This window comes from Cryptomeria japonica, chromosome 7 (genome assembly GCF_030272615.1).
Source record: "Cryptomeria japonica chromosome 7, Sugi_1.0, whole genome shotgun sequence".
NCBI classification, from domain to species: domain Eukaryota; kingdom Viridiplantae; phylum Streptophyta; class Pinopsida; order Cupressales; family Cupressaceae; genus Cryptomeria; species Cryptomeria japonica.
The window spans coordinates 731,851,309-731,865,265 of NC_081411.1; the positions used below are offsets into that span (position 1 = coordinate 731,851,309).

Here is a 13,957-nt window from a genome sequence, read left to right on the forward strand (position 1 = left end):
AAATCCGCACACGACCGACGGAGCCCATCCCATTCCTGTAAATTCAAATTCTGGCCGTCCATCGTCAACGGTTAGGTCCATCTGACCGTTGATCCTCTCTAACGGTTATCTGGCAACGACTTCAGCCTTCATAAATTCTTTGTTAGGCATCTGTTTTTTTCGAGGACGGTCTGTTCGTATTTGTTACTCCACTTTCTGGTATGAATTTTACTATATCTGTTGTTACATTCTGCATCAATGCCAATGCTTCAAGTTTTCCGAGTGCCAAAATGGTAAGATTCAGAATTGGGAAAATATTAGATAGTTACAATAACAATAAATTAATTTTACTATATCTGTTAGATAGTTAATTGTTAAGTCTTTCTTACATGTCATTTTTATAGTTGTAGATAGAATTGATTTCTGAAGTCGTGTGGAGTGGGGCGATCGATTAAGGGGGTTCAAGCTCATTGATGTTTTGCTGGTTCTTGTCAGAAGAGATGATAGATGATTGCAACTGTCTCCAAGGTATTTAGATGTTTATGTTTTTCTGTACCCCAACAGAGTTTCAAATCACAAGGAAATGATGCAATAATGCTTGCAGATTTTGTTTATCAATTTGAGATGTTAATGTTTCTTAATGACTATGAAATCCTGCAACTGGGAGATTATCTCTGAGAAAACCCGAAACCCTTGATACACAGATATTTGGATCTTTTACACATCTTTCCAATAGTAAGATGAAATTAAGTAATAGAACGCCCCTCCAAGTCCTTGACTAACTCCATAAAAAATCACCACTCCAAACCCAAAAATCCCATGTATTTCTGTAGTAAGCATAGCCAGCTATATATCTGAGCCATACTTTTCTATTCGGTCCTTTAACTGCAACCTCTTTCTTAAAATTACTGGTTTCAGATTCCTCCTTATTTGAATTTGTGGAATCTCCGAATTCTATTACAGAACCGCTATCACAATTCTAGTATATATACATGTCCAATATGTTGCAGTCCTATTTAAACTTTTTGCAATATCAACAGATCAAATGCACACAGAGGTCCAAACTCCAAAGTACAGCTGCATTCATTCATAGGCTTTCAAATATAGAGTTTCAAATATATTGAACCCAGGTTTTGGTTTCTCTCATTTTTATGAGTATATAAATGTTCTAAGATTCAATCTTATACCAGAAAATTTATTATTCTTGAAGACCGTATCCCCTGTATATACACTTAAATATCCCTTGTATATACACTTTCTTATTTCCCAGACTCCAATCCAAATTTTGATAGATGACATGTAGAGTTTCAAATATATTGACCCCAGGTTTTGGTTTCTCTCATTTTTATGAGTATATAAATGTTCTAAGATTCAATCTTATACCAGAAAATTTATTATTCCTGAAGATCGTTTCCCTCCGTAATCCCACCCTCTGAAGTCTCAAACTTGTTCGCCTTCACAAAACTTTTAGCTCTGCCTATTTATACTGTAATTTGATAGTCCCGAGTTTCTTCTGTCCTTTAAAGGGTTAATTTGGAGAGCCTGCAAAACATTATATTAAGTTAAATAAATTATAAATTGTATATAGGCTACTGATGAAGATTGCCATCTACATGGTATCGGCAATCACCAGGTTCATTTAAACGAGACTGGACAGCTGGACATGTCCAATTGCATAGCCAACAGCTTACACAAAATGAAACAAATGTTCCTTCAGACAGAATTATTTTCAATCAAGCAAAAATTGAGCCTTAATTAGAAGGATGGAAACAGAGTATGCTGAAACCCAATTTAGAGGATTATTTCATTGTATAAATTGAGTAAAATATGCCCTTACAATTTACACACAAACCAGATTTATATTTCTCATGCAATGAAGATGAAAACCTTAAGTAAAAAATTGGAGTACTAACATAACTACCTTTAGTAAGAGGAACAATATCATTGGACAAGTATTTCTTTGCTTGAAATTACTGATGTTCTCTTTTGTTCTTGCCAAAAGGCTGGAATAGGTACTGTAATTAGTAATAATTTTCATCATATAAGCTCCTGCTGTCTCATGAATTTGTTAATGGTAGTAGAATCCGTAATTTTGGTCACAATATAGGCCTAGTCATATAGGCCTATATTGTCTCGTGAGAATGTAAAAATCCTGTTTCCCCAGATCGAAGGTCATTCATTAGTTAGTTCTACATGTTTACTTCTTTGAGGTTTTTGAGATAGTCATTTTGAGATTATCATACTGAACTCAGATATATTAGAAAGCTGCATTCTTATGATTTTGATTCAGTTGAATTGCAAGGCTGTTGCTGTTGTTCTGATATAACAACAATATTAAGTTATTAGTCATACTTGTACTCAGGAATGGTTTCAGTACACCAGATGTTAAGGAAGGGAAACATCATGACCTTTTGTTATTGTTCTGCCAATTTATGTATTAAGTCAAATAAACTATGCTATGATTATAGTCTTAAAATTTTAGTTCATACTTCCCTCTTTCCTATACAAAACTAAAGGTCAGAATCATCCTTTCTTCTGTATGGAATGCCAAAGAAATGCTTCACCATCGAAAGTTTGAAATTCAAGATTTATATTTTTTTTGGCAGGGTAAACTAGAAATTTTCTTCTGATATTCTAACCTGCATAAAATTGCAACTAAAACATGATAACGTTCACAAGCTAAGAGCTTTCTATATTAATTGCTCGAAATGAGATTTTACAAAGAGGGATCTTCTTCATTCGGCAAGAAATACAAGAGATAGATAAGAGATCATTAAAAAGTGCTTCCTGGTCTCTATTAAAGAGCAAGAACAACTCAATCATATAGAAATCAACTTAATAAGAAAAAATATATAGATATAAGAAGAATGAAGAATAAATTCACGAAGCTAATAATAAAAAATAAATGGATTAACATAATGCAGGGATCTGTATTTGGTTAAGGAACATTAGGGTTTTAAATGACCTTACAGAACTTGGCTTACACGACTTCTTATTCTACAATGACTAAAATTATGTAACACAAGTACAACCATCTAGCACAGTTTATATTTAGAGTGATGTTTATCCGTTCCAATAGAACAATGAGATTGCAAGGTGTTACAACATAGAACTTACTAGCTATCAGTATCAGCAAACTGTAAAAAGAATTGTTTTAATTGATAGCAGGCATCATTGGCACATTGTAGTCATTTACTGGAGTTGCCTTTAACTGAGTATCGAGCACTTCAAACTCAATAAACGGGGTTGGGGTTTTGAATTGAGATAAACAAAGTTAAACCCAAGTAAACACCTATAATAAAAATAGGAAATAAGCAATTTGAACTAGGCATAAGAGAAGGAAATCGATACAATAATACATGGCAAGCATTATAGTGTAATGATAGCATGGGTACAGTTAGAAAAAGCACCCTGTTCAAACAAAACTGCATTCATCCATGTGCTTCTGAATATCTCCTCTAGTTATTATTCCTGAAGACCGTTTCTTGGAAGAGTACCTTTTTATGCAGTCACATTGTATTTGGCTTAAATTTACACCTAATCTGTAAGTTGTGACATCCTGTGTGCTGTCATACCTTTTGGCCCCTAAACGAGGTAAAACATTGACAGAATCAGGCTCATTAAATCCTCCCCTCTTCTTTAGAGTTCTATAATATAACTACACCAAACATAAATAGACTTTGAACAGAAGTACTTACCCTGTTGGAGACATATTTGTTTACAACTAAAATCTGTACACCCGCTTCTTGGCTTGAGATCATCCACCTGGCTACTATTTATTTGGTGTTCTCTTCAATCGAGCTGACAAACGATTCCCAGTTGGGTCAGAGACTCAGAGGTAATTGATTAAATTCAGCAGTTATAGTTTTATGTTTTTGACGGTGTGTTGTCTGTTGAATTGTGATTAATTTGTATATACCATCAATTTAACATTAGGAAACAGTTTCGGGAGCATTAATTTTCCTTAACATTTTCTTTTTGTTTTTGTCTCCCCTGTTTTTCTCTGTTTCTCAGGTAATTGCAGAAGAGTCAAAAGCTAGTCCAATGAAATGTTGTTTTGATCTAAGCTCATCAGGAGGAAGGAAAGCCTTTTCCATGTTCTGCTAAAAGAATTGTCTATGAAATCTGGTTCACTTTCCCTAAAGAGACAAGGCTATCATTAAGGTAATACTAGCTGTAAACTCTAAAAGTATTCATATTAGACAGTAGAAATAAGCTTTTAAAGTTTTTTGTGCTTGTTAAGGTATTAAAGATCAGGAGAGGCATGTGAACTTTTGGCTATGGACTTCTTCGTTGAGTACAGTAGATCCATTCAAAGAGGCTCCTCTCATTAATGAGTGTTCTGTATCAAGGCATGTATTGAACTCTCTTCTTAGGAGGATTACTCTTACAGTGTAGTTTGTGTTTTAAGAATCAAATGTGTAGCATTCAATTGGACATTTAATTTTTAATGAACAAATACAACTGTCGTTAATAGAGTCAATTACATGAAGCTTTTCCAACTTTTTGTTATATTTACTTGTAATCAACTCTGATGTGGGCCACAGATGCTCCATGCCTTTCGCTATTCATTCCCAATTATGTCGTACTAGGTATGAATGTAGACAGATTGGTCTCTGTAGACATTACCTTCAAACTTTAACTGTTGTTTATTATAAGAAGCACTCGTAACCATCTTACAGAATCTAATCACTAAGCACAAATAAACATTTAATTTACATTTACTTAGTCAAAGTTAAGCAAAAAGCCAATTGCTCCGATTGCTGGATTCAGATGCATTCTGGTTGAAAGTTGCAAGTCTGATGTACCCGATCCTTAAAGTTTCTTTTCTGTTGCTTGAGAGTTTGCATAGTCGCCAGCTGACAGGGTTCAGGGTAATTCTTTTCCGCGTCAGAGAAATTGTCCTTGATTCAGAGTCTCCTTTATGGGGTGTCAGCTCCACAACTGTATGCCCTGGGTGCTTGTGCCATTAATGGCAGAGTTTATAGCTCCAGGCATGATCTGCTGGCCCACCAGCTACAGGTGAATCGATCATAAGATTAATATTCATTTATTGTTTCTGGATTCAATTGTGTATGTAAGTTTGATGAAAAAAAAAAACTGAATATTAGAATGAATTGTTTAAATCTGATAGCTTTGACCATAAGATTAGTTGAAGCTTCATCACCAGTCATATTTAATCCCACTTTCAAACCGACTCCTGTCACAGCCCCCTTAGTACCAGACCGCAAACTGCTGAACTTTTCTGGCTCCTAGAAACGTGTAAAAGGATCATTTAAAGTTGCAAGCATCTTTCGAACTGCTGCATATGTCTCTTCACGTGTATTCATGGGTTCATGATGAAGTGCATCTTCTCTATAGCGAAACCATCTTTGACCATTGAATGTTTTGTCAACATATGCTCGATCAATGGTCCTCCATGCTTCCGAGTCCCAGAAATAGTAAATTTTCCTCTGTAAGTTCCCATGATGGCCTTCTGTTGGTATTATGGAGACTGACATCATCAATACAACTGTTATGACTGATCCAACCAGGAAAAGGGAACCCCTGTTTTTCTATTCTTTGCCATCTTTGTGCTTTGGTAAACTTTTTTGGGTGAATATGACATTTCAAATAGTTTGAATATAATTGCACGCCTTGCTGAAAATATATATTGGAATGCTTCGGAAATTCCCGGAACTGCAAGTAAGAGCCTATTTAGGTGTAGTCTTGTGCTTCCCATAACATCCAGTTATAAGGCATCTATTCACAGCAGTAGTGGTCACAGAAGGTATAGAAACAATGGCAACCCACTAACGCTTTTGTATTAAGATTGCTTTTTTAAAACTAAGTGCCTAAACTTCAAAGAAATTTGAGAGTGATATATGTCAAAAGAAGATGTTTGTTATTGGATTAGTTAATTGGTTTATTTATTTAAGGTGAAACATCTTGATATTTATGTTGCATGGTTATCCATCTTTCATCAAAATTGTTATAGATGTCACAACTCCCTCCCTTATAACACATTATTTTTTTAATTAAATTTGAATAAGGTTTGAAATAATTATCTGTTTTATTCTTATTCTATTCATTTATTAGATTTTTTTTGTCATAACCCAGATCTTATATATTGAGATCTTAAGTTGTCATGTTAGGAATCGAACCCCAAGTATATTTTCAACTTGCTTGATGAGAAAATGCATAGGTCAAATCTTTATCTTTTTAAATGAGCTAAATAATTCTTTACCTCATCTTTAATTGCATAAATAACACATCGGCTTTTGAAAGACTTTTTAGAGGTGTAAATAAAACTCGTGTTAATCTTAGCTTGTGTTTTTATCACATCTATTATCCACCTTGCATGGCTATCTATCATCAAAACCAACTTAAATAATGGTAAAGTTTATTCATGTCAAATTCATTGCTTGAATTTTTCATGCCCCCTCTTAGTTTGGATGAAGGATATCATTCAAGATTTACATAAATTCTAGGACCATTTACTGATATATTTATATATTGTGGTACACTTTCATGAATATTTATATACCTTAGTATCCAAATCTATTATATTTTAGAGACCTCTTGTCTACCAAATCAAGTGTCTTGTATGGTCAAATTTCCTCTCCTCTCATATTTGATTGGATTGAAAATATTTTGCCACACTTATTACCTATCTACACATTTTGTTGGATGGAATTCAAATATATTTATTTGTGTGAGGAGATTTGAATCAAATGCATATTATTCTATTTTCTATATAAGTAATCACAATGCCCAAAAATAATATAATTCAATATATTATTGATTGTGAGGTACTTTACTCATTTATACTTTATATTAATCTATTATTAGTGGTTTTAATTGAAGCCTAATTACCTATTTTTATATTATGAAAGGAAATTGCAAATAGTAGCTTCTATAGGCTGTTAGGCATGTGTGGGGGCATGTTTCTTGTAGTCGTGGTATTTGTTTAAAGGCCTGGGGAGATTATTTAGAAGATTCAATGAGATTCACCTTGATATACTTTGAGAACTCTATTATGATACCTTCTGAATCAAGTAGATGAACATTACCATCAAATGGTTGAAATTTAATTTTTTAACAAAGTCTTTAATATAAAATTAATATTTCCATCTTTGACATACTTAAGTTCTTCAACACCATTTTTAGGAGATCCAATTTTGATTTTAAATGCCAAGACCATTAAGTATGATGATCTTCAATGGCTTCTCTAGAAACTCTACTTATTGATTCTTGACTTCTTTAGTTGACATCTAGTTTGTATTAGGCAAAAGGTATTTTCACATCACAATTTCTTACTCAAACTTGCTTTCAATATCTTTTCATCTCACGTGCCAAGTGAATATTTTGTTTAAATATTTAGTTGATTTATCAATAGACCCAAAGCCTTTTACTGTAAGAAAAGCATTTTCTATTGCTTAAATATTTTTTTGGTTGTTGTTGATTAATATATAACCTTGAGTCCTTTGACTATAAGATTCTAAATTATCTCACTAACTTGTGAATGTTGTTCTTGTCCATAACAAAACTAGCAATTCCTAAGGAGACTTGTCATTCTTAGTATAACTAAGCAAGTGATGGATATAGTCTCCAAGTTGATCAATTTGATTTTCTAGATTCTTTATCATTTGGAAATACAAAACTTATTTTTATTGTTCATGATTTGAGGATAGTATAAGTGATATTGCTATGAAACAAAGGTTCTCATGATTTGTAATCTTGGGTGAACTTGGTAGGAAAATGAATATCAAATACTTAATTGGTTATGTATTATTTTATAACATATTGATGGTTACCCTTTAAAACCATCTAATGTTATGCTTGCATGCATGTAGATAAAATAATTGTGATTGCGATATTTTTCATATTCTTGCAAAATATCATAATATATATACAAAGATTGTGCATTTACTTGCCCATATGATTCAACCCAATAACATAGGATATTAGTTCATCATGCATTAATGATTGAGAAAGAACTCAAATCTTTGAAATGATAGCTTAGTAAGGAATGATGCTTTTGTTTGCGTATGTATGCTTAGTGCAACTTGTGTATTTATTGTTTGATTTATGGAGCAAAGAGAAGGGTCAGTATCTACTTAAAATTGTCTATCGATGGTCAACTCAAAAAGATGTTTTGGAAAAACTATATTTGATCTTTTTATATATGCGTATTATTTGAATCATTATGTTCTACACTCTTCCATATCATGATATTATAACATTAGCATTGCAAAATGTAGATATGTCATGTTGCGCTACATTTTATCATGTCCTTGTGTAAGGTCGAGTATTCTTCTTGTTAGGAAGAATTTTAGGAAAGCATGATGTTTTGTAGTTGGGTAAAAGAGCACCCTGGCAATGTTTTTGTCCATGGTGTGCTCAAAGGATAAGTAATTGTTCGTGATGCATAATATGATTGAAAGTGAACTCAAATCTTTGAAATTATAAACTAGTAAGGAATGATGCTTCTGTTCTCTTATGTATGCTAAGTGCATCTTGTGTATTTATTGTTTGATTTATGTATTTTTAGATAGGTGTCCAATATGGAGCAAACAAAAAGGTAAGTCTCCACTTAAACTTATTTATTGATAGTCAACTCAAAAAAATGTTTTGACCAAAACTTATTTGATCTCATAGTATAGGCTTATTATTTGAGTCAACATATGACCCTTTTTTGGACCTTGATATGACTTGCTATTATTATTAATAATAATAATAATAATAATATTATTATTATTATTATTATTATTATTACTACTACTACTACTATTATAATATTAATTTTATGAGTAATGTTAGAAAGAAAAGATAAATTGAAATGAGGTTAAAGTTTTTAAATAAAAAGGAATTTAAGTGGTGACACACACATGAGGTCATAATTTATTTGAAAATTGCTTATTTTTTCAATATCCTAATTGAGCACATGGTGTAGGAGAAATAAGAAGATTCTAGAAAAGAAATTTAAAATTTAAAATATTAAAGAATAAATATTATATTTAGCAAATATATGACATGGGAGTTACAAAATTATTCTATGACAAGAATAATTCTATTCATGGCATTTTTATGACAAAAGAGTTACAAAATGCATTTTTGGGGGAGAATTCAAATTTGAATTTTGAATGCATAGTCAAATGTAACCCCCACTATGACAACAATCATTTTTGCATGAAATTAATTTAAAAATTGTTTATTTTCTCGAAATGCTATTTAGCACATGTTGTAGGAGGAAATGAGAAGGTTCTAGAAGAGAATTTCAAATTCAATTTTTGCATGAAATTATTTTGGGAAAAGATTATGGAAATCAATTAATTTCTTTTGTAGTGGGAAAATGACTCTCTTTTCTATATATTGAGTTCTAAATTTTTGAAAAATTAGGGGGGAATTCATTGTTTTTTGGATGATAAAGTAGTCTTGAAATTCTTATGAATTTATTTTCAATACCATGTTAGTTGTAGGAGAAATTTTGTAGATTTGTTGCAGGATTTTGGAGAACCAAGCTTCAAGGAGGAATTGAAGGAGGTAACAAGGTTCTTCATTCAAATCCAGGTTCCCCTCTTGCACATTCATTGCTTGTTTTTTCTTTCCAAAGAAAATCTTTTTCTCATCTCTTTCAAAATTTTGCACATAAGAAAGTTTATATTTTAATTTTATTTAAAAAAAAAAAAATCTCTTTATCCATTTCAGATTTTTTCAGTTTTTGTTAATTGATTTAATAAAATACATGTAATAAATTGCTTTTCTATCCAAAAAAGAAAAAAAAATCTTCTCTTTTATTCTGCATGTAGGAAATAAATTGGTTAATAGATTTCTTTCAAAATATGCATATACAAATTCGAATATTGTTTAATCTGTTATCTTTTCCTCAATCAACTTTCTTTATCTTATAAAAATTCAGATTTTTTTAAGAATGGAATATATATATTAGAATAACTTGAACAAAAATAAATCTATTGCCAAAGTAATATAAAATCAGAATAAAGAAAATAAAAATAGAAATGGAATATATATATTAGAATAACTTGAACAAAAATAAATCTATTGCCAAAGTAATATAAAATCAGAATAAAGAAAATAAAAATAGAAATATATTCATCTCTGTGTAAGCTAGATAAATACCCATTTGCTATGGATTCTAGGAAAATATTCATGTCTGTGGATTTTAGGAAAACATTCATCTCTCTACATTATAGAAAACAAAAGTTCATCTCTGTACTTTTTAGAAACATATTATCTCTTTGGATTTTTGGAAAAAAAGAAATATTGTTTTCTGTGCGTGTATGAAATAAAAAAACTAAAAATAACAAGTAAATCTTGCCTTGATTAATAAATTAGTAAAATTCCCTTCAAATATATGTTATATAAACATATATATCAAATTTATTTAAAATCATATTAAATTTATGTTCTAAATTTGTTTGTAGATTTAAGTTTATTTTTTAATTTTTAAATTTAGTTTATTTATTTAAGATTAAATAAACATATATATATTTTGAGTTAGGAATTGTTTTATTAAAATTGAATTATACTTCAGAGTTTGTAATTAAATTTTATGAAAAACTTATTTATATTCTAAGTTGTTTAAGTAATTGAAATTTATTTGTATCATTAAAATAAGTAGTTCAAATTTATTTTTATTTTAATTTAAAATTAAAAATGTTTTAGAATATTGAAAGTTATTTTGAATGATTAAAATTAATAAGCTTATAGTTCTTTGAAATTTAATTATGCACTTGGTGATTAAAAAAATCATTTAGGATTAGTTTATAATTATAAATTTTAATAGTTGAAAATTAATTGAATTTAGTGAGAAATTGATTTATTTATTGAGGTCTATTTAATGAAAAATGGTTTTATTGATTGATATCTATTTAAAAAGGATTAATGAGACCTATTTATAATCTAACCTTATTAAAATTAATGGAAATGTGTTTAAAATATCATCTCTAGTTTTAGGAATTAGATTATTAATATATTAAAGGAAAATTTAAACGAAAATGGTCTAACCCATATTAATGAATACCTTATTGGAGTTTTAAATATGAAAAAATTAAGTTGCAAATTTGAACTCTTTTTAAATTCTAAAGTATCTCCTCAATGATGGGAAAAGAGTCCCTTGGGTTTTGAAAAGATAAATATTGCATAAGGCAAAAGGGTCAATTAATACTTGAGAATTTTAATAGATTATCGAGCATTAAGATATCTATCTTTTTGAATTAATCCTTCTTAGGATGTAGATATAATAGTTAAATCTCCTTATTAAACAAATTAGTTTGACTTAGGAAAAACAAAGCAAAGGAAAATGTTATTGCACCAATGATACACTTATTCCATAGTTTTGGATCTTTTCGTCAAATAAATAAATCCTAATAGTAAGTAGGTTCCCTCAAGACATTCAATACATTTCAAATATTTAAGTTCTTTAATTATTGGATTTCAAAACTAACTTTTGTATATTTCAATTAGTACAAGTATCAAATGTTAAAGGAATTTACCTAACAAGTAGATGTGTTTAGATTCATAGTAACCCTTTTAGGTATTTCAGCAATATGAGTTAATGTTAGACAAAGTTTTGCTTGAATTTGAAATGTTGATTATTTGATTTGTTTCTTTATAAGATTCCAAGATATGAGTATATAAGGCATTGCAAATAGTCACTTCTTTTAATAGTTAAAATCATTTACCTTCTAGCTAAAAGAAACATAAGACTAGTAAAAATGAAAAGTTACACTTAATAATACAAGTAATTAGTAAGGATAAATTTAATTAACATTAAAATTGGAGGTAAATTGTATAGTTAAATATTCATATGGTAATAGTATTAATTAGGATGCAAAGAGAGTTTATTCAAAATCGAAATTGTTTTAGCAAATGAGTTTCAAGAAATCTATTTCGTGGTCACTTAGAGAATTAAATAACAATTCTAATTGAGGGTAATTTAAGGAGCAAACATTAGCTCCCTTTGAAGTATTTGAAATTGATAAAGTTATTATTTGTAGAATGCATTTAACAATAAAGTTAATGTTACTTCAAGTGGAAGGAGTAATTAGTTATCACTTTATAATCTTGCAAAGGTATTAGTTCAAAAGCAACTAGAAGTTTATTGATTAGAATTGTTTATTAGGAGACTTAATATTATTTACTTGGTTAACTAGCAAGTGTTTATACTCTTGTCTAATCTCTTTTTCAAACAATTAGTAACTAAGAATAATGTGGTTAGTTTGAAGCTTATTGTTAGTTGTTTCCTTTTCCCTTCAACAAGTGAGTATTAAATTCATTTCCAAAGTATTCTCAAGCAATTTAGTACCTTTTAAGCATTAGGATTCACATTTAAAGTAGTGTTATCATTTGTAGATGAAATTTGTATTACTTCATATGGAAGAATTAGTTGGGATTATTATTAAGTACTTTTCACTTCAAACAAGTAGGTGTTAAAATTCATTTCCAAATTCTTGCTATTCAATCATTTAATTTTATTTCAAGCAAATCAGTACTAGGATTCATACTTATTGTGTAATGGGTTGTCCCAAAACAATTATATCTTGCAAGGAATTCAAATCATTTTCATAAGTTATCTTTGGAAGTATCATAGTTTCCAAGCAATTAGTAATTTCATGTATTTAGTTCAAGTTTTTGAATTTTTAATTATCACAACTTTCTTTAGGAGAAAATACTATTCCAAGTAGTCGATTTGTTTATGTTCCTTTCAATTACGTAAAATTCATACTATAGTTTTTAAATTCAAGCGATAATTCTTTGTATATAATAGTTTCTTTTTCATAATTGTATTGGTATATTACTTCATTTAAGATTCATGAATTCAAAGTTAAATTCCTAGTTAGATAACTAAACAAGAGGAGTTGAAACAAAAAATTAGCAGCGTTCGGTATCTATGGTGCCTCTAGGTCACACTTACGGGTAATGTCATCGTGTTGAACTACTGCACTTAACGCCTAATAAAGCTACAATAACGTCATCTGTGGCATCGTCACTCTAAATCGTCGGGGAGAAATAAGGGTCATTTGGAAGTTAAAATCCAAGGGGTGGGTAATCCCCCTTGGATCGATAATCTAAAAGATTAATATTTAAATGAATTTACATTTGATCAGTTGAACTTCTAGATAACCCCATTAGGGTTTGGATGTGTGTGAAGATCTTGGAAATTTATTTTATCTTGATACAATTCAATGGATGATAATGGATTAAGGGTGATGTATTTAATAGGAAATAAGACTTAGTTGTTTAGGCCACAAGCAAAAGGCCATCTTGAGCTTTTTTTGTTCTATAGAGCTACCATCGTGGGTAGCAACTACAGAGAAACTATCTGGGACATTGACCCTAGAAAGGGTTGCGTACCCACCAAACAGTTTACATTAAACCATATTTAGAAACCAGAACTACATACTTTACGCCTTGATCCTGTGCTGAAACGGGTATGTAGGCAGTCTAAGGACAAAGTTGTCCCTTGTACTCAAGTGTTCGGGGATGGGGATTAGGATTTGGTTATGGGTGAGTAGTTGGTTCTTGAAGCTCCCTGTTCTTTTAATCAAATGATGAAAATAATAATTGAAAGGTTAAAATTAATTCAATGCATAGTCAGAAGGAATCCCATATGGATTCGCTTAACTTCCTGAGGCTTTAGGCCAAATTTCGAGGTGGAACTCAAGCTTGTTTATGTAATTATTCTTATACTTCTAAGGACGGCAACCTCGGTGCACTCCTAGTAGGGGAGTGTAGTCTTTAGAGAGTGGCTTAGGACGCGGATGGTTCTGATGAGTCTAAAGTCTCTGGTTAGAGCATATCCTATTCTTATGAATAGATGCCTACCCCATTTGGGTAGATCCCTATCTCAGATTGGATAGATGAAACCTCTTGTCCAGTATGGACAGATGCCTAACTCGTATGGTTAGATGCCTACCCCGTATGGTTAGATGCCTAGTCTCGTATGAATAGATGCCTAACCCGTATGGTTAGA

General features: G+C 30.7%; 1 long non-coding RNA gene across 1 annotated transcript; it reads left to right on the plus strand.

The window, feature by feature from the left end:
- The first annotated feature begins 428 nt into the window (after nt 1-428).
- LOC131074599 (uncharacterized) lies at nt 429-4,636 on the plus strand. The gene is made up of 3 exons (XR_009113078.2): nt 429-507; nt 3,994-4,143; nt 4,223-4,636. It is a non-coding gene; the product is annotated as an uncharacterized LOC131074599 (long non-coding RNA).
- Nucleotides 4,637-13,957: the final 9,321 nt, after the last annotated feature.